A 20278-nucleotide genomic window follows, 5' to 3' on the forward strand; every position below is an offset into this window, starting at 1 on the left:
GTGAGTGAGTGAATGTGTTGACGGTTTGGGGAATCTGAGTTTTCACTATGGAAGAAAAACATGCAAATATGGAATGGGGTAAGACAAAAAGCAATCCTGTGGAGGTAGATTGGATTTGGAAGTACCACTGTGGACTCATAATGTCTCACATATGAATATGTAAATGTATATGCGTGTCTATGTGCATGTGTGTATACATGTATTATGAAACTTATGGGGAGGGAGGTGGAAGGGGGGTTCTGGAAGGGGAAAACATGTACACCCATGGTGGATTCATGTCAATGTATGGCAAAACAAATACAATATTGTAAAGTTAAAAAATAGAAAATAAACTAAAAAAAAAAAGAACTCTCAAAAAAAAAAAAGAAAGTTATGTTTATGTGTTTATGCATGCTTATATTTTCTAGTTCTATCCCTTAAAAGGGCCAAGAAGCAAAGACAATCAGTAGCCGTGAGCACACTCAGAGCCCAGATCTTGGTCTCTAATACCATTCTCCACTAACAGGAAGCAAGGCTTCTCAGAGAAATGATTGATTGCAGGGCTAGCACCAGGCAGATACAAGATGAGCCTGGAACCTCTTGTTATGCTAGAGAGCAAGAAAGTGCTCCATAACAGGGCTGGTGACATATCAAAATATCATGAGAGTCAACTTAGAGGTCGACTCTGGGGCAGCTTAATCCCCAAAATAATTGAGTACAGTGGAAAATAATATTAATAAACTCTTGGAAAAGCAGAAATTCACCAGACAGACAAGTAAATACATTTTATTGCTTACAATAGTAAATGCATACTGTTTGCAGCACAAATAAATTCTACTGTTACAGTAGAACGCCAAGGGCCAACTGGCAAACATGTAGGTAATGCTGAAGCTGGAAAAGCATTGATTTGTAGCAACCATCGTGTTAACAATGGGATCAGGCATGAGTCATCAATGGATACTACATCCATGAAGAGTAGGGACTTGAATAATTGCAGTCTTCCTATAGACTGCATGCTAGTTTTAAGGGAGAAAAAACAATGATCCTCATATAGTGGAGAAATTGGCAATACCTTGACTGGCAGATCAAAATCAACATCACGAGTGGGGACCAGTGAGTGATTCCTGGTGTGACTGCCTGAGAAGAGCCCAAGGTAGTGCAGGCAGGCGTCTGCCAAGAATGTATAACCTGAGTCTAATGACAAGGAAACATCAAACAAATCCAAAATGAGGAACATTTTATGGAAAGTACGGGAGCATTTGTATCCTTTACACATCTCAAAGTCCTAAAAGACAAAGAAAGGCTGCAAAAATGTTCCAGATTAAAGGATGCCAAAGAGACATAACAAAGCAACATCCAACCCTAGACAGGATCCTCAGTGGACAGGAACGTGCCATAAAGCGCATCATGAGCTTAACTGATGAAATCAAAACACAACAGGTAGACTGGTAATTAGATAAAAGTATGCATTCATGTTACATGCATTGATCAGCCATACTATGATTATGCTAGAGAATACGCCTATCCTTAGAAAACACTGAAGTATTTAGGGGTAACACCCTCAAGTGGTTCAGACAAAATGTGTGTGTGTGTGTGTGTGTGTGTGTGTGTGAGAGAGAGAGAGAGAGAGAGAGAGAGAGATACAAGTGATACAGTTGATACAGTGAGAGAGCAAAGATTATAAAGGGAATGGGGTAAGTTTCTAACAATAGATGGGTCTAGAATACAAAGATGTAAGGGTCTTCTTTTTATTTTTTGCAGTTTCTCTTTAACTTGAAATTATTTCCTAATAAAACAATTTTAATTGGAAGTTCCAACACTTGAATGACGTTCCCTTCTCTGCAGGTGCAGACCCTCCTCTGCCAGAAGACCCTGGGCAGGCAGCCAGACCAGGGGGCAGCTCAGAAATGAAGCCATCTGGGTTCAGTGTGGCCTTGAGCAAGGGCCTCACATCTCTGTCTGTGCTTCCACCTCATGGGCTGTTGGATACCTGAGACGCTGTGCTGGCCAGGCTTCACTCTCAGATTATGCTTGCCAGCCGTGGGAAGGGCAGGATCACCCTGAGCTCTGAGGGGAGCAGAGCTGAGAGCTGCCTGTGGCTCCAACACCCATAGTTGGGGGCGGGGAGCAGAGGCTCTCGCAAGATTGTGACCCCAAACAGGCACTGTCCCAGGCGAGGCTTTGCCAGGCTGAGCCTCTGTGCCCTTTGCTCTGGCCCTGACCCCTACTTTTCTTCAGGGCCCACTCCTGGTGGCTCTCTTGCTGGAGCTCCTTCCAGTGAGGCATCAGACGGGGCATTTCAGTGTGGATTCAGCCTGGCCCCAGCGCCCCTCTCCAGCAGGACTGCAGTGACAGTATGTTCTGGTGAAAAATATGGTGGTCCCTGGAGAAGAGGCCGGGGACTTCCCTGGAGGCCCTGAAATAGAACCCCAAGACTCTAGACCCTGACAAGGATGCTGGGCCTCCCCTCTTCCCCCGGGATGTCGTGAGGGCAGAGGCGCTGTGGTGCTGTCCCCAGTTGCCCCTCTGGGCTCACTCTGCCCCTGGCACTTGGCTCTGCCCACAAGCTGTGCTGTGCCCCTACAGCCTGCAGCCATGGCCCCTTGCCCTCTGCCCCACTTCCTGTTGGTTCAGCCAGTGGAGGCCCCAGAGGAGCCTGCAGGGAGGGAGAGAGGGAGGTTGGCTGTTTAATGCCTTGTCTCTCTGTCTTCAGGGGCCCCTCAGGTCACGGCCCGGCGAGGTGGTCCCCTCCACAGCACCCTCACTGCCTCTGCTCTCAGCACCCTCACCGCCCTGGCCCCTTCAATCTCAGTGTCAATAGCCCCGGGGCACTGCACTGGGGCCTGGGAGCCCCCTATATCCTGCACAGGCCTTTGGACTCAACTCAACTTTGAGTCTGCCACCCACTTCCCGCCAGCCCCTGCCTTCAGCAGACACCTGTGGAGGGAGGCCAGGCACCCTCTGCCCCCCGCCGCCACCCCACCCAGAGACTGTTGTACATGTCTGCCCTCGAGGCCCGCGCACCCGGCTCAGTGAGGGGACCCACCACGAAGCCATTCATGCTGCAGAACAAAAGCAAGGGCTGCCGCTCGAGCCCTCTTCTGAGGCTCAGGGCCTCCTGTTCCAACTCTATTTCATCTTTTCATAAGTTACTGTTAACTGAGACGCATTACAAGAAGGGAATTAAAAGAGAGAAAAGTTGGTGGAGGAATGCCTTTTCTTTTTGGTTAAACCTTTTGTTATCCATTCTTTCGGAGCCTGATTCAACCAGAGGAACGTGTGGCAGAACTCGTTCTTCAAAATTAGTTCCAAGAGACAGGCGGGCTCTTTATTATTCATTCTATTAAAATCAAAATATTAGCTAATGCCTCTCACACCATCAGAGTGGGCCCGGCGACTCCTCTGATGCATTGTCCTGCTTGAAAGTGAAGAAGGCCTTTCATGCCAAGGCCTCTGGCAAGTCCCTCTGGTCTCCTGCTCACACCAATGACAAACCCTGACGTGCTGGGTCTGAGACACTTGTGAGCCCAGGACGAAGGTCCAGGGCCAGACAGGCAAGGCTGCCTCTTCCTCGGCCCCACCCAGCACTAGAGGGCACCCCCCCCACCTCTGACCCCCTATGCCTCCTTGGAGCCCAGGGTGGCCTCAGCAGAGCGGGAATGCCCCTCCTGGTCGCAGGGGTGTGGTTTCCCAGATCCAGAACTGGAACTGATTTTTGTATGGGAGGGAGGAAAGTGATGATTCACAGAACCCGAGGCTCAGAGATCAGAACTGCTTTGCAAGCTTCCTTGGATTCCCCACTGCAACCTTCATCTCTGGAAGACGGACCACAATGCCAAGGAATTCTTTTAATCTTGCAGGTACACACCAGTCTGGATTTCAGCACTCCAAGCTCTAGAGTCACTGAGAGGTATCATGGTGGGGTTTTTAATCGGGCCCTGAGGAAGACAGTGAGGTTCTTAGCTCAGTGGAGGCTCATTATCCTTGAGAACCATGGATGGAACCAGAGCCCCCAGCTGATAAGAGTTGGCTCAGCAGGGTCTGTGCCTGTTGACCTGGGTTGCAACATGGATGAGTATAGTTCCCTTGGGGGTCCTCCTAGCTGACTTAGGAGAGAGGGAGGCTACACAGACCCAGTGAGGGGCTGCCAAGGGACAGAGAAAGCAGAGATTCTTGGAGGCTGAGTAAACCAAACAAGGCTTCCTGGAGGAGCTGGGCTTTGACAGATGGTTATGGACTGAAAAGGAGAGAGGAGAGGGAAGGGCAAGGAAAACTGTGAGTGAAAAGCTCATAGGTGGGGGTGGGAGTGAGATGAGGTGGGAAATGGTCAGAGATAAGGCTGGAAGGATCTTGACTGCAAGTAAAAGTAGGAATTCTTTCTTTCTTCCTTTTGTTTCCTTGAGCCATCCTAAATTCATTATTAATCTCCCAAGACCTATCTTGTTGATAAATGTTGATTTCCCTTGCACACCTGTTCATATTTCTGATGGAAATATATTATAAAATCACTCCATTAAGCTGGTGATTACCATGGTAATCAGGAACGCTCACTGGCAGGCCAGCACTCCTCTTGAAAATAAGATTCTGAAGATATGGGCTTTCATTTCACTTACGATGTGCCTGGGGAGAGAGGGAGTGAAGCAGGAGTGAGGTGGGGTGTAGGGGGATGGTTCCCTCCTCTGGGGAAGTCTTGGCAAACAGCACGGCCCCCAGGGCCTGGGAGGGCTCTGCAGGAAGATGGGGGGAATGGACCAGACTGGGAAAAAGCCAATGGGGCAGGTCCCACATATGCTGGTGCCCTACTGTGTGCTTGCAGCTGGGGACAGCTTGGCTGGATCCCAAGCCAAAAGAGGATGTGAGTTACCAGGTGCCCAAGATCAGGAACCTTGGCTAGAATTCCACTGTGTTCCACTTCTGCCACAAGAACCACCTCTATGCCTCCTGGGATATCATGAAGATGTCATCATCAGCACTATTATTATTATTTCCCCCATCACGGGATTCTAGTTGTTTAACATTTGGTAAAAGCCCCACAGGTTTGAACTGTATTATTTAGTCTTATTTTAAGTTTTCAAGAGCTCCAACCAGACTGCTCGGCTTTAGATCCCTGTTCTACCACTGACTGACTGTGTGACCCTGGGCAAGTTACTGAACCTCTCTGCTTCTCCTCACCTGTAAAAGGAAGTCTCTAATGTGTAAGAGTGTTGGGAGGGTTAAGTGAGCTAATACATGTAAAATGTTAGAATACATCTGTCACAGAATAAGCCCTCAAAAATGCCCGGCAGATAGCAGAGCTGCACCTCTCGGTGGATGGGGAACAGGGACACTGAGAACAGGTAGTGCCCTGGACTTTGCACACACATCACCTTGCCTCCTTCTCCTGATACCTCCATGTAACCCTGTTGGAATGGTAGGCAGCCCAGAACCCCGAAGCCCTAACTGCATGGTGACAGCGGTGGGTCTGGGCTGGAACCCAGACCCCCTGCCTCCTTGCCCACAGGTCTTCCATTTTTCTTCCCAAAGGTGTTGGTTTGCTGTCCTCTGCTTGTTCACCCCAAGCTAAGACCCAGTCACCCCCTTACTCTGACTGCAGTCCTGGAACTCTCAGGTCAGCGAATATAGGATTCTAGAACAGTCATATCCCCAAAGTCTACATCCTAAATCATCTACAGCTTTTAGTCACTCCTACCATTGTCCATATGCGTTAGATGTTACTTAATGAAATACCACCACCATAATCATAGTAGCAGTTGCATTTATTGCTTTCCCAGTTCTAGGCACCACAGTACCTTCTCTGTTACTATAATAATAATTGTCATTAATTGCTTCACACCAGACATCAAATAATCCACATCAGTCCAGGAGATGTGGCCTCTGCCTCACAGACACCACCCCACACCCCCAGCAGTTGCTGACAGGCCATTATTCTGGGTCCTTCTAACTCTGTGCAGTGATAAGGAAACTCCACCAATTTGATGCTTTATCTGGTTGCAGGTTGAGGAAAGATATTATTTCAATCAAGATAATGATTCTATTTCTTGGACGGAAATGAGATTTTTTTTTTCATTGCCTTGTGGGTGTGTCACCAAACCTGTCTTGGGGCTTGAACAGGTCGGATACAAGTTAGTGGATTTTCTTGTGACCCACGAGAGAGTGTAAACACGACAGAGAGCGGGAAAGAGGAAAACATACATGCCAGGCCTATGAGATCACACAGTAAGTTCCATGTGGACATTTATAGGCATAAAACCTGTGGAACAAAAATTTAGAAGTTAAGTGTGCAGTATGAGCCCAATAGCCTGCATTTCACACGAGGTAAATGACCTCTAAGGGAGTAAGGATAACGAAGCCACAGAGACCAGACCCAGCTATGACAGCAACTTAAAAGTCTTCTAAACCTGCCTGTCACGGAGGATAGACTTCCTTCGTGACTTTGCTGACAGATGACCCAGCTGTTCTTTCAACACCTTCTCCAGCAGGGAGCTCACCAACAATGGAGCCTACGCCATCACTGACCCACTCCTATGTTGAGGAAAGTATCTCCAGATTACACATTAATAGTAAAGTAAATTCGTAAAAGGAAACCACAGTGAGAACTCACAAGGTGCTGACACTGCAGTAGACCTAAACACACTTTAGAAACAGTACACATTTCAGTAAGTCATCAAATGATATGCAAATAACATTAGGTGATAAATGCAACGATTTGAACGAGTGTATTTCATGAAAGTTTATATTATTTAAAATATTTGGGAATTTCAAGGGCTGTAACACAGCATCTCAAGCTCTTTATAGGTGATTTGCTTTAATGAGGAAATAACAATTTTCAATTCTTATATCAATTGTTTACATAGTAACTCTAAGGGGTTTGGAAATGTTTATAAAAGCTTTATGTCTTTTGAACATTTCACTGAGAACTGACTTGATGAAATGCTCTCTCTCCAAATAAAAGGTACATCTCAGCTCAACTGATTCTGGAATAGACCCAGTTCTGCTGATTCTTAAGGACCAAGTGGGTGGTGTCTTACTATACTGCAATTGGACTGACCAAAACTTTGAAATCTAAACTGCACCACTCTTGGTGTGTATAGACTGTCATTGTAAAGTAACCCCAAATCTGGGTAATACTGGTTGTCAGCAGAGGAGGAGCCAGGCTGCTTGGGACAGAGGTGAGAAGGAGATTTTTCACAGCATACTTTTTATACTTTTGCATTTAGGGCCATGGAACTGTATTACCTATTAAGAATAAAATTATAGTTTAAAAAAGCACATAGTTATTTCAGTGAAGACAGATTTTGACACCATCGATTTCTATTTTAATACCGATAATCTTAAAATGCAATGAAAATTACTGCCAGGTCAGGTGAAGATTTCATTTGGCTATCTTCACAGCACTGATGCTCATGGCAGAGTAGTAACTGTGACCAATGCCCCACTCAGACCCCTTTCTTTCCTCTGGGCACCCAATCAAGAAGAGACTTGCTCTGATACACCTTTGCTCAGCTCCTCCTTCCTGACCCTGCTTCCCTCCCTCCGTTATAAGCTTTCCCTAACGCTCTCTTTTGCTACATCACATGTGCCTGAATCCTTGTCTCAGGCTCTGCTTCTAGAGAATCCAACCTAAATCAGTTAAATGCAGCCTTCCTGTATCTTTCCAGAGGCTTGCCCCTGGTGGTAGAAGCACACATGAGCCTTCCTCTTTGAGAGCAGAACCAATACCAATTTCCTGCCCAGTCAAACCACCAGTCTGATACCATACGTTCCATGAAAGGCAGCACAGCAAAACGGTGACCATTCGGAACAGAGTTCCCACAGCTAGACCTGGTGAGACTGCACAGCTCTCTTCTTCCCCAGGACAAATGAGCAGGAGGTAGGAGCAGACCCAGGAGGCCTGCTCCATAATCAGACATGCAGCGGTGCACAGTGGAAAGTCAGTATGAACATCGGCTCGACCTGCTGAGTAATCTCGAACGAAATATTGAAGCTGTTCGAGCCTCGATTTCCTCATCTGCAAAATGGCACTACCTGACAGAGCCTTTGTGAGGCTCAGATGAGGTAGTACCGTCAGATCTGCTGCAAATTGGGAACACTACATAAATACCGGTTGTTCTTGACATTCAGAACAAGCAAGTATCCTCTGCTTGCTTGGAACAAATAATTAACCTGTGTTAAATAAATATACCCTAGCTGCTCCTCACCCTGGGCATAGTATCTGGAGCTCCCTGCATAAGAAGCAACTCCAGGCAAAAGCAAGTGGACATGGGGGCCACTGTCCTGGTGACTGTCCACCTGAAGCTTAGGGTGTGTCCCCATCATGGTCTCATGACCCTCAGTTGCAGTTGTCTGGAGAAGGTTGAATCTCTCTCTCTCTATCTCTCTCTCTCTCACTGAGATACAAGGAGTATCCCCAATGTGAATTTCCTGTAATCTACCCAGTGTCTATGTTAATCTCGAATACAACTTCCAACTGGTTGAAAAACCCATATAGTCTTTTCCACGTAATGAGTCATAAACTGGCAGAAACCTAATTTTACTTACATAGATTAGGGATACTTGCTATCCTGATTCTTTGTGGACTATTCATGAAGGCATTTCAAGCCCCATACCATCTGGCCCTGCCCAGTGTCACCAGCATTTCCTTCCCTCCCCATTAGACCCATGTCTACAACATCCTCCACGTAAGCCATTGGGTGTTCCCATCCTGGGGCCTCATCCTTGTTCCTTTCTCCCTGGAACAGCCTCCCTCCTCCATGAGCCCAGCTCAGCTCTCCCTTTATCCAGGACGCCTTCCCTAACCACTCCCATCATCAGCATTACTGCCTGTGCCATACAGGCCAGAGCAGGATGTATGCCCTTTCATAAAGTTCTTTCATGGTTTCATGGGCAGATGTCTTCTCTTCCCACACTGGACTGACCATTCCTCCAAAACAGAGCCTGAACCTGCAGCTTCTCTTATTTCTCAGAGCCACCAGATAGTGCCAGGCGCCTGGCGAATTAATAATATTCCCAGATTGAGTAATGGACTGGGTCATATGATTGCTCTCAGTTTAACACACTGCTAAATGGCCTGTATGACAATTTACTGTTCTAAATAAGATCACCCTAGCAGCAAACTTGGAATTGTGCAAACTGTTCGTGGCCCCAGGGCAAAAAATTTAAAAAAAAAACCATGTCATCCTCATACCAAAGGAGTCCTGCTTTCCTCACACACCAATCGACCCCAAGAGAGCTGCTCTCTACCATGAGCCAGTGGACGCATCCTCCACTCAGAGGGCAGAGCCGGGTCTGAGACCATGAGCCTTCACAGCCTTCCGTCCCTGGGTCCAATCCCACCAGCCAGAGGCACCTTGCAGAAGAACCAAAAGCCCGACTCCATCCAGGTCACGTTCCCTTCCCCAAACGGGTAAACCCATCCACTTCCCAGGAACACTGTCAAACCACAGACCGAAGAAAGCAAAATTGAGACTCACAAGCGACCACGTCTTCTTCTTAAATTTCAGGCCAGCAGTTTCTGTGCAAACCTGCTCATTTCCTGCAAAGAGAAGAAAGGGATGGAGAAGCATATTAGCATCTGCTCTGGGTATCCTTCAGCAGTTTCCTGGCCGACCTCTGGCTTCTGCACCTTCTCTGCGTTCTCACTCCCAGCAGCACTCTCCCCTCCCAGGAACACCGCGTGCTAGTTGGGTGGGCGCCCCTGGCAAGATCCCCCCTCCTCCAGCCGTGGGTTCGGCCCACGTCGCCTCCCTCCCCCTCCCCGGCGCCATGCCAGTCTGAGATTGACCACTGCCTCCAATTCCCTGAAGGCGCTGGGCTTCTTCCCACTCGGAGTGAGGCCTCCTCTTCTGTAGCATGGGGTTGCCTAGCAACCCTGCGCGCCAGCTCGGAAGGCCCTCCTAAATTGGACCTCACAGCACAGGGCATCTCCTTGTACAGCTGCCTGAATCTTAACAATCTGGTTCTGAATAATAACACAATGGTAATTGCACGCATGGGCCCCAAACTACATTTAAATAATGTTCAAGAGCTGACACAAACCAACAAAGGCCAGAAAATGCATTTCGGAGGTTGACTGGAGGGCCAGGAAGGACGTTCTGTGCGGGAGGGAGTTGACATCAAAGACTTGAGTTAATGACAATGCCAACCTGAACTGTGCGTTCTCCTGCCTCTCTGCCTGAGCATGTCACCACTTTAATGTGTTTTAGGTGAGTTTGGGATCTGTAGAGGCAATTAACGGCCAGCGGTAGTGATGCTTCAAGACAGGATGTCTTTTAGTTCTTCGGCAGCGTTCGAAGAGATTTTTGGAGGAGGTGGGGAGGACCCAGGACCAGAAGGGAGCACTATGCCTGTGTGATTTCCCGTGGCTTTAACAATAGTGGCTAAATACATTTTAGAGGGTAGGAGAAAGAACTTACCAAGCAAGAGTGCAGAGCATCTGCTACCTCAGTGAGAGACAAATTCAACATGACTGGTGCATTTCAGGATAAGAAGTGAAGGCAAAGAGGCCTTGACACTGGCTAGCATGCAGACGGAAGCTGCTTAGCATGGTGTGGGGAAAGGCCAGGTGTACTCAGAGTCCAGCCTGCAATCTGTGTCCCTGGCAGAGGATAATGAAGAGCTCTGCTCAAGGCAGAAGAGCCTTCACGCGTGGGAAACGGCAAGCTGACAATCTGTTCCTCATGGAGTGATAGCAGTGAGGGTCAGTTGATCACCCCTGATGATTTGAGAGCCCAAAGCACTTGTTTTTAAAAGCTCAAAATCATCCTGTAAGGGACTTAAACAGATATTTGCACACCTATGTTCATAGCAGCATCACTCACAATAGGCAGGAGATGGGAGAAACCCAAGAGTCCATTGGACAAATGGGTGAACAAAATGTGGTCCATGCATATGACGGAATGTTACTCAGACTTAAAAAGGAAGGGAATTCTGATATATCCTACAACATGGATGAACCAGAGAACATTATGGTAAGTGAAAATAAGACAAAAGGACAAATGTTGTATGAGTTTACTCATATGGGTATCCGGGCTTCCCTGGTGGCTCAGATGGTAAAGAATCTGCCTGCAATGCGGGAGACCTGGGTTCGATCCCTGAGTTGTGAAGATCCCCTAGAGAAGGGAACAGCTACCCACTCCAGTATTCTGGCTTGGAGAATTCCATGGACAGAGGAGCCTGGCAGGCTACAGTCCATGGGGTCACAAAGAGTCGGACATGACTGAGCCGACTTTCACACTTCACTCACAGGGTAGTCAAATTCATAGAGACAGAAAGTAGAATAGAGAGGTTAACAGGAGCTGGGAAGAGGGGGTAATGGTGAGCTAGTGTTCAATTTGGGGAAGATGAAAAAGTTCTAGAGACGTATGGTAGCAATGGTTGCACAACAATGTGAATAAAAAAAGCCACTAACCTATACACTTAAAGGTGGTTAATATGGTAAATTTTATGTATATTTTACCACAATTAAAAAAAAGATCCTCCTGTGGTAACACAGCTTTTCTCACTCAAGGACACACTGGGCTGTGTGACTCTGGGCCAGGGAAATCCATGGCTTGCAAACATGGCGTTCATGCAGCATCATCAGAGATGGAGGTGTCTGAGCATAAGAAACAGGATCTCCTTGTGGCCACTTCTTGGAGTATGAACCCCATCACCACCCAGAGTGGGGACCCCGTCCACCCAGCCAGTCCCATCCCCCATACCCGGGACCGGCTTCCTCCCCCAGGCACATGGTCTCATTCTCACTCCTTGCTCCCTGCCTAGAAAGCCCTTTCCTATGGCCTCCACCGAACCGAATCCAACTCTTTCTAGTGGATCTACGTTCTGCAAACGTCACAGGGCCACAATCGAGCACTTGTTTGGGAACGATTCTATATTCATGTTTGAAGGGTTTGTCTCTCCCCTAAATTCCCTGGAAGGACCTTTGGACCAGGATCGTCACTAACATTTTTTGTCTGCCACAGGCTCTGAGCACACCGTGTGCTGTTCCCTCAAAGCTCTGGGAGGGAAAACAGGCCGGGCCTCCTCTCCCAGGGAATCCGGGCACAGCTCCCTGCCTGAGGTGGAGAGCATACCTGCTGGCTGCAGAACCCTCGAGCTAAATACTCCAGGCGGGCGAGCGGGTCCCTCCGGCCATTTAGAGGTGTAACTCAGTGTGCGAAATAAACAATTGAACATTTACAGATTTTATTAATTTGGAAAGGTCATTAGAGCTAACAGTTTCTGGGAGTGAGAGTGAATAAATAGCATGGATAATTTTTTTTTTTTCTGTATCCTGATTTTTTTTTTTCTTGGAATGTGCTTTAAGCCTCAAAAAATAATGTTACGAGGGGGAAAAAAAAGGAGAAAACATCCAGGCTTAGGACTTCCCTGGCAGTCCAGTGGGTAAGACTTCGCCTTCCAATGCAGGGGTGCGGGTTCGACAGTGGCCAGAAAACCAAAACAGAAAGCAGAAACAATACTGTAACAAATTCAATAAAGACCTGAAAAAAATCCAGGCTTGTGAGACAAGAAGAGTCTGATGGGACCTCCTGACAAGCCTTGTTTCCTCTCTGAGCCTTGGTCTTCTCCTCTGCTAGTTAAGGGAGTGATCACGAAGGTCCCTTCCCACAATTATGGTCTGTGGTGAGAATGTGAAGCTATCAACTTTCCAAGCTAATAGTTACCCATCCCTCACCCCATCCATCCTCCCAAATGTTGGGCACCCCTTCACCTCTGGAGAAATAAGGTTCAAGTTCATGGCCCCTCAGCCAGCCAAAGGTCCTTAATGATTTCAGGTGCCTTCCTGGACACTGACCTGGGGGCTCTCAAACCCAACAATCTGGCTGCCTTGCTCTCATTAAGGAACACTCCAGACTAATGACTTGTTTCCTCGAATCTCCAGGAAGGGCTGGAAATGGGCCAAAGGACATCATCACCCAGACTCCATCTCCCCAGCCCTTGGCTCCATGACCAGTCGGTGCCATCTGTCCAGGGCCAGGCCTCTGCAGGGAGCGCACGCCTGGCTCTCCCTGAGGAGAGACGGAACCAGAGGTCAAGGTGCTGAGGGTCTGGCTCCAGCCCGCTGTCATGTGGAGAAACGCTTGGCCCTTGACCAGGCTGTGCAGTCCGACCTCCCTCCCTTTCTCCACTCTCATCCCCTCTTCTCTCCTCCCTGAGCGTACAGACACTGAGAAGGTGGGAGGCCCACATAGGTCTGCAAATGTGTGGCCACAAGCATCTAGGACCTCTTCTCTGATTGCTCCTGGCTTTCAGAAGCAATAGGAAGACTAACTGTGACTTGGAACTAGGAAACTAACAGCTTAGTGCTCGTACTAATATTAGAGACGAGGGTTCGATCCCTGGGTTGGGAAGATTCTTTGGAGAAGGGAATGGCAATTCACTCCAATTCTTTCCTGGGAAATCCCATGGAGAGGAGCCTGGTGGGCTACCATCCATGGGGTCGCAAAGAGTTGGACACGACTGAGTGACTAACTCCGATATTAATATTAACTAACACTTGTGTGCTGGGCTGGAGGAAGCACAAGCTGGAATCAAGATTGCCGGGAGAAATATCAATAACCTCAGGTATGCAGATGACACCACCCTTATGGCAGAAAGTGAAGAAGAACTAAAGGGCCTCTTGGTGAAAGTGAAAGAGGAGAGTGAAAAAGTTGGCTTAAATCTCAACATTCAGAAAACTAAGATCATGGCATCCAGTCCCATCACTTCATGGCAAATAGATGGGGAAACAGTGGAAACAGTGGCTGACTATATTTTTTTGGGTTCCAAAATCACTGCAGATGGTGATTGAAGCCATGAAATTAAAAGATGCTTACTCTTTGGAAGGAAAGTTTTGACCAACCTAGACAACATATTAAGAAGCAGAGACATTACTTTGTCCATCTAGCGAAGGCAATAGTTTTTCCAGTAGTCATGTATGGATGTGAGAGTTGGACTATAAAGAAAGCTGAGCACTGAAGAATTGACGCTTTTGAACTGTGGAGTTGGAGAAGACTCTTGAGAGTCCCTTGGACTGCAAGAAGATCCAACTAGTCCATCCTAAAGGAGATCAGTCCTGGGTGTTCATTGGAAGGACTGATGCTGAAGCTGAAACTCCAGTACTTTGGCCACCTGATGCGAAGAGCTGAAGTCTTTTCATTTGAAAAGACCCTGATGCTGGGAAAGATTGAAGGCAGGAGGAGAAGGGGATGACAGAGGATGAGATGGTTGGATGGCATCACTGACTCAATGGACATGGTGTGGGTGGACTCTGGGAGTTGGTGATGGACAGGGAGGCCTGGCGTGCTGCAGTTCATGGGGTGCAAAGAGTCGGACACGACTGAGCAACTGAACTGAACTGAACACTTGTGTGATGCTTTATAATTTAAAAAAGTGTTTTCCCACGTACCTGTCTGGCAAGTGGGATAGAGTTAATCAGTTACTGAGCATTGGCGGTATGCCAGGGTCTTGCTACCTGTGGGGATGCACACAAGAAAAGGTGTGGTCCCTGCCTGCAAACTCCCTCCACGACACTATACAGTCAGAAAGATGGAAGCACAGAGAAGCTGAGTGACCTTCTCAGAAGCATGCAGCTCACAAGCATCCTTGCTCAAACCAAGTCCTCGGGTTCAGAGCCTTTTCCAGGTGTTCCCTCAAGGCCTGCGAGTTTAGTATGAAATCTCACCTGCATGATGTCAACCAGAAGAACCCAGGCAGAGGACTGCATAGTTTGGGGACTGTGAAAGTCTAGGCCCAGAATGAAACAGTGCCTGTGGGTCAGGCTATGTTTGGCCCTGGACACCCAAGAGGAGGCAGCCCCAGACTGGGGTACAGGTCAGAGCCTGCTGTAGACGTGACCTTGGCCCCTTGTGGCCTTTCTGCTCATGGATAAACATCCTTGTTCTCACTAGCACCTTTGTAGAGATGCTGCCTTGAGCGCTGACGCAAATTCATGAAATCTTTTTCCTTGTTTTTTTAAATTGGCACTAACCTCTCTCTTCTAAGAACTGCCACAGCACTTACAATCAGCATGTGACAGAAAATTGGCGTTGTTCTTCTCAGGGTCTCTAATGGCTTTTTGAAAAACATCAAATGTCCATGCTAGAGGAACCCTATAAATTCCTCACTTGACAACCAGGATACCTGAGTCCAGAGAGGGCAAATAGCTCACCCCTGGTCACACCAAGGACAAGACCAGAAGCAGAACATGGGTCCCAGACTCCCAGCCTGCAGCCTGCACATACTCGGTGTGTGGTGGGAGGTTCCCATGCGTCCTCCGTACCCTGAACCCCACAGCACCCTCAGCAAGCACGCGGGGCTGGCAGGGGGCTGTCTGATGCAGGATGGAGGCAGCCGGACGCCAGCTTCCCCCAACCCCACTCCGGGAATGACTTGGAAGCAACTGGCTCTACCTCACAGGGAGGGGTAAAGGCTGTGAGAGGTGCCCTCAGGGGAGAGGGAGGTCATTAGTCTCTGCTGCAGGGCCTTGAAGCTCCCAGGAGGCCATAATGCTTTGAGGTTTAGAGCCAGACTGATCCTGCCATTGACCAGCTATGTGACCTTGGACAAGTGACTTAACCTCTCTCTGCTTTAGATTTTCACCAGCATAATGGGCAGAATAACGGCACTGACCTCCTACCTCCCGAGGCTGAAGCAGAGATGAAACGAGCAAGTGGCACCAGGTGCGGCATCTACATTCTCTGGTGAGGACAGTGAGACCAGCTTTTCCCTGGGAGGTCAGCCCCGTCGAGGAACGCAGACTGTGTACTCCCTGCTAAGTGCCAGCTCCTAGCTCGAGCCTAGCACTTGGATGAGAGCTGACTGCACTCCCATGGGAAGTGCTACTGGGCCGGTGGCAGCCCAGCACCTGGTGAGAAGATGTCTGGGGTGATGAGCTGTCACTAGGGTGGGTCAGCTGAGGCCTATGGTGACAGAGAGGCAGGGGTTTCTCTTCCCAGGATCCTTTGGAGGCTATGTTATGTGGGTTACAGTTTGCTTTTTCTGCTAATATTAAAATTAACCACCCTGAGGTCATAAAATGGCACAGACAGTCCATCTGGTGTTTGTCTAGTCCTTACAGAACCAGACATGCTCTTCCCATAGGATCCGGCAAGCACATACTTAAGCATTCACCCAAGGGAGCTGAAAACTTATGTCCACACAAAAAACTGCACACAGAAGTTTATGGCAGCTTTATTCATAATTGCCAAAAGAAGAGGCCATCAAGATGTCTTTCAGTGGGTGAATAGAGAAATAAACTGTGGTACATCCATGCAATGGATTATTACTCAGTGCTAAAAAGAAATGCGTTACCAAGTCATGAAGACACTGAGGAGTCTTACATGTATATTACTAAGTGAAAGAAGTCAATCTGAATGGGCTACATACTATATGATTTCAACTATATGACCTTCTGGAAAAGGCAAAACTATGGAGATAAGAAAAAGATCAGTGGCTGCCAGAGGGAAGAGAGTCCAGATGAATAGGTGAATCACAGGGGGTTTTTAGGGAAGCAAAACCATTCTGTGTGACCTTGTAATGGTAGATACATGGTTTTATACATTTGTCAAAACACATAAAACTGTACAACACAAAGAGTGAACTCTAGTGTAAACTATGGACTTTAGTTAATAATGATATATCAATAGATGCACACTATCATTTATCAAATAGACTAACAACAAGGAATTACTAATAGCACAGGGAACTATATTCAATACCTTGTAATAAACTAATGGAAAAGAATCAAAAAATATAGATATACATACATATATACATATATGTTGGAGAAGGCAATGGCACCCCACTCCAGTACTCTTGCCTGGATAATCCCATGGATGGAGGAGCCTGGTAGGCCGCAGTCCATGGGGTCGCTAAGAGTCGGACACGACTGAGTGACTTCACTTTCACTTTTCACTTTCATGCATTGGAGAAGGAAATGGCAACCCACTCCAGTGTTCTTGCCTGGAGAATCCCAGGAATGGGGGAGCCTGGTGGGCTGCCGTCTATGGGGTCGCACAGAGTCGGACACGACTGAAGCGACTTAGCAGCAGCAGCAGCATACATATACGTATGTAAAACTGAATCACTTTGCTGCATACCTGAAGCAAACACAATACACTTCAATCAAAGAATAAATACAATAATGTATCAATATTGGTTCACCAATTATAACAAATGTACCACTCTAATGCAAGATACTAATAGTAGGAGACACTTGGAGGGAGGGAAAGAAAGAGGGTATAGGGAACTTTATACCTTCTGCTCAATTTTTCTATAAACCTAAAACTGTTCTAAAAAAATAGTCTATTAGTTAAAAAAAACAACCAACCCAAAGACACAATACTCAGGGCCAGTTAGTACCCACCCCCATCACTGAGCCCCACTGGGCCACCAGGTGCCACGCTAGGGTCTTGGAGGAAGGTCCAGAGACCAACACGGTCCTTCCAACTAGAAGTAGAACCACGCCTGTCCAAAGTGCTAGAGACTATTTGGGAAAGCCAAGGGGGCAAGCCAGCAGGACTCCCCCACCCTCAGCTGGTGAGGCAAACAGAGCCACGGACCCCAGCAACCGGGACACTTCTGCCTGCCAGGCAGTGACTCAGCCTTAACTCACTCTTTCTGAGCACATGCCCTGTGCCAGGCTCACCGCCACTGCCTTCCAGAAGGGAGTCAAACAGAGACCCGGCCAGTGCCCACAAGCCAGACTCCACCCAGCCCTTTTCTGTTCCTCCACTCCCAACAGCCGATATAGTAGGTGCTTGATAAACATTCCTTGAATTCAACAGTGATTACTTGCATGCCTCTTTATTTCCCCACGAAAGGAAAGAATCCGATGGTAAGCCTCCCTTTCCTCCAGCAAACTCCTGAGTTTTGCTGAACAGAATGAACAGCAGCACCCCCCACACTTTGGGGAGACCTTGCATTTGGTCTGGAGGCCACTTTCCCAGCCCTGGGAGCACATTCAGGGGGGCTTCCCCCAGACACACCTGCACATGCAATGTTGCTCGGTGTTGAGAGCCCACTCAACAAATGGACATTTCCCTGCTTCTCCTTGGAAGGGCTGAAAAATGTGTGTGCGTGTGTGGTCATTGCCAAGCAGCCTGCAGGGCAGTAGCATGGCCCTTGGCCCCGGGGCCTGCATGCAGGCACCTCAGGGAAACCCATGAGTTGAGGTCCAGCCCGCCGGGCACCAGACCAGGTTGGTCTGCTCTGATTGAGAAAGGAAAGAGAGGTGGGGGGATGGGGATGGGAAAGTGTGAGTTTGTCACTGGAGAACGGTGTCTTCCAAGGCAACCAAGTCCTCTTCAGTCATTGCTTTGGGGGGTGATGGCCCCCTTGGAAGTCTGAACTTCTGTGACCTTGGCCTAGAACCTTAAAACAGCCTGAGGAGGAGAAAAGGGCTGAGCCCAGAGAACCAAAGCCAAAGCTGGGGCCTGGGCCTAGGATAGGGGAGGTGACAGAGTCTGTCCAAGGAACAAAGGCCTAATCTCTCTGGTCAGGCTGACCAGCCCCAGTCCGACTGCTCAGTCACACATGTTTTCTTTTTTGTCTGGCCTCAGGGAAGTGTTCCTGGGCTTGGGCAAATCTGAGCCAGGGCTGCCAGCAGATCCTGGCCCGAGTAAGCAGGGAATGGTTGTCCAGAACCCCGCCCCCAGGGCCCCCCTGCCCACACTGCCAGGGAAAGAAGGAGGAGGGCACCCACTGAGGGGGTCCTTCCCAACACTCTCTGGCTGGTGAGGCAAGATGGTGAAAGTTCAGTGGAACCTGAGTGGATGCAGGGGGATGATAGAGAATATTCAACCCTGTAACGTTGAAAAACAGTTCAAATCTGGGGAAAAACTTTTTCTTTCTGTAACACAAGGAAGAAAGCATGACAAAGCCTTCACGTCTGCAGGGCTCGTGAAGAAGGCATCTCAAGGCAGCAGAATTCCCGCAGGGGCGGAGGGACAGAAGGGAGTCTCGTGAGTTTAATAAGAAGGTTCTCTGTGCCTGACTTCATTGGCTGATGGGGTCTGGGGAGGCATGGGGTGCCCACTCTGCCTGCTGGCCTGGTTCTGCTGCCTAGTGGGGCTGGGATTTTGAGGCTGGTGTGGTCACGCATGTGGGGAGGGGAACCAGAGGGCCCTGGGAGCAAGGCTGCCTCGTCAGCCCCCGTGGGGACGGACGTAAGGCTGGCAAAGGCGGCATTCGGAGCTCCACACGGCGGAACCAGGAGGCAGGCCTGCTCTGTCTTCAGTGACCATGGGCTCCCCCTTGGTGGCTTTTCCTGCCTGTGTGGGTCTTGCTCTTGTTCTATTCCTGGTGACCTGAATCCTATCACTCATGCTGATAGAACTTTCCAGGAAGTTCTATCTCACCTGGCATCCAGTGTGATAGGAATAATTAATACCAGGCTTTGTCTAGTGGCTCAGACGGTAAAGAATCCGCCTACAATGCAGAAGGCCCAAGTCGGATCCCTGGGTCGGGAAGAACCCCTGGAGAAGGGAATGGCAGCCCACTCCAGTATTCTTGCCTGGAGAATTCCACAGAGAGAGGAGCTTGGTGGGTTACAGTCCACGAGGTCACAAAGAGTCAGACATGACTGAACAACTAGCACATACTTTCTCTTTCTGTCAGAGAAAAAGATGCTCCCAGCCCCCTTTCAGGTGGAAGAAAAAAAACTGATTCCCCCGGGGAAAGGATTTATTTGACTTTTTATTTTCAAACTCCACTGTTTACTCTGTACCCCGATGATACGCAAGACAAACCTGCAGGTGACGTACAATGGCAAGTAGGATCCACGCAGTGTGGGGAGTGTAACAGGTGTTTGGACAGGGGACGGGTGACCCCCACAGCAGAAGGGGAGCACCTGGCGAAGGCTGCCTCCAAAGCTGTCCCCTGCGGCCCCTGCTCCCCTGGGACCGCATCACTTCCCCCCAGCACGGACACTCCCTTTTCTTGTCCAAACAAGGGCACTTTGAGAAAGAAAGGGAACACTGTTAATAGCTACCGGGGGACAGTAAAGTGGCTATCTCAGGCCAACCACGACGTGTCCTTCCAGCAGTGCCAACCAACCTCTGGGGCCTGGGAAAGCTGAGTCAGAACTCTTCCCTGGAACTCCCACCGCACGACTTAGAAAAAGATGTCTCCTCAACCACCCAGCTTCCCCTCCCAGGAGGCTTCAGATCCCGACAGAGGCCCCCAGGCACACCAGGGCCGTCGGAAGCACTACATGCATTTGTGTGAAGTATGAGAACCGTCCTGGCCACCCGCCCACCTTGAAGGCCCACCCTCCGATTTCCCCTCACATCCCCCCAGCTCTCACCCCCTGTAAGAGGTC

At 48.7% G+C, this 20278-nt stretch overlaps 1 protein-coding gene across 8 annotated transcripts in view; it reads right to left on the minus strand.

Annotated features, from left to right (window-relative positions):
* The window catches only part of ZBTB7C (zinc finger and BTB domain containing 7C), a 456655-nt gene that overhangs the window by 144070 nt on the left and 292307 nt on the right, over window positions 1–20278 (minus strand). For all 8 annotated transcript variants that reach the window (XM_081563474.1, XM_081563471.1, XM_081563477.1 and 5 more), the window contains one exon: window positions 9450–9511. The gene's annotated coding sequence lies outside the window, so the exon portion shown is untranslated. The remainder of the gene's footprint in view (window positions 1–9449; window positions 9512–20278) is intronic.

The sequence above is a fragment of the Giraffa tippelskirchi genome, chromosome 14 (genome assembly GCF_054371585.1).
Source record: "Giraffa tippelskirchi isolate mGirTip1 chromosome 14, T2T-mGirTip1v1.2.pri, whole genome shotgun sequence".
Classification (NCBI taxonomy): domain Eukaryota; kingdom Metazoa; phylum Chordata; class Mammalia; order Artiodactyla; family Giraffidae; genus Giraffa; species Giraffa tippelskirchi.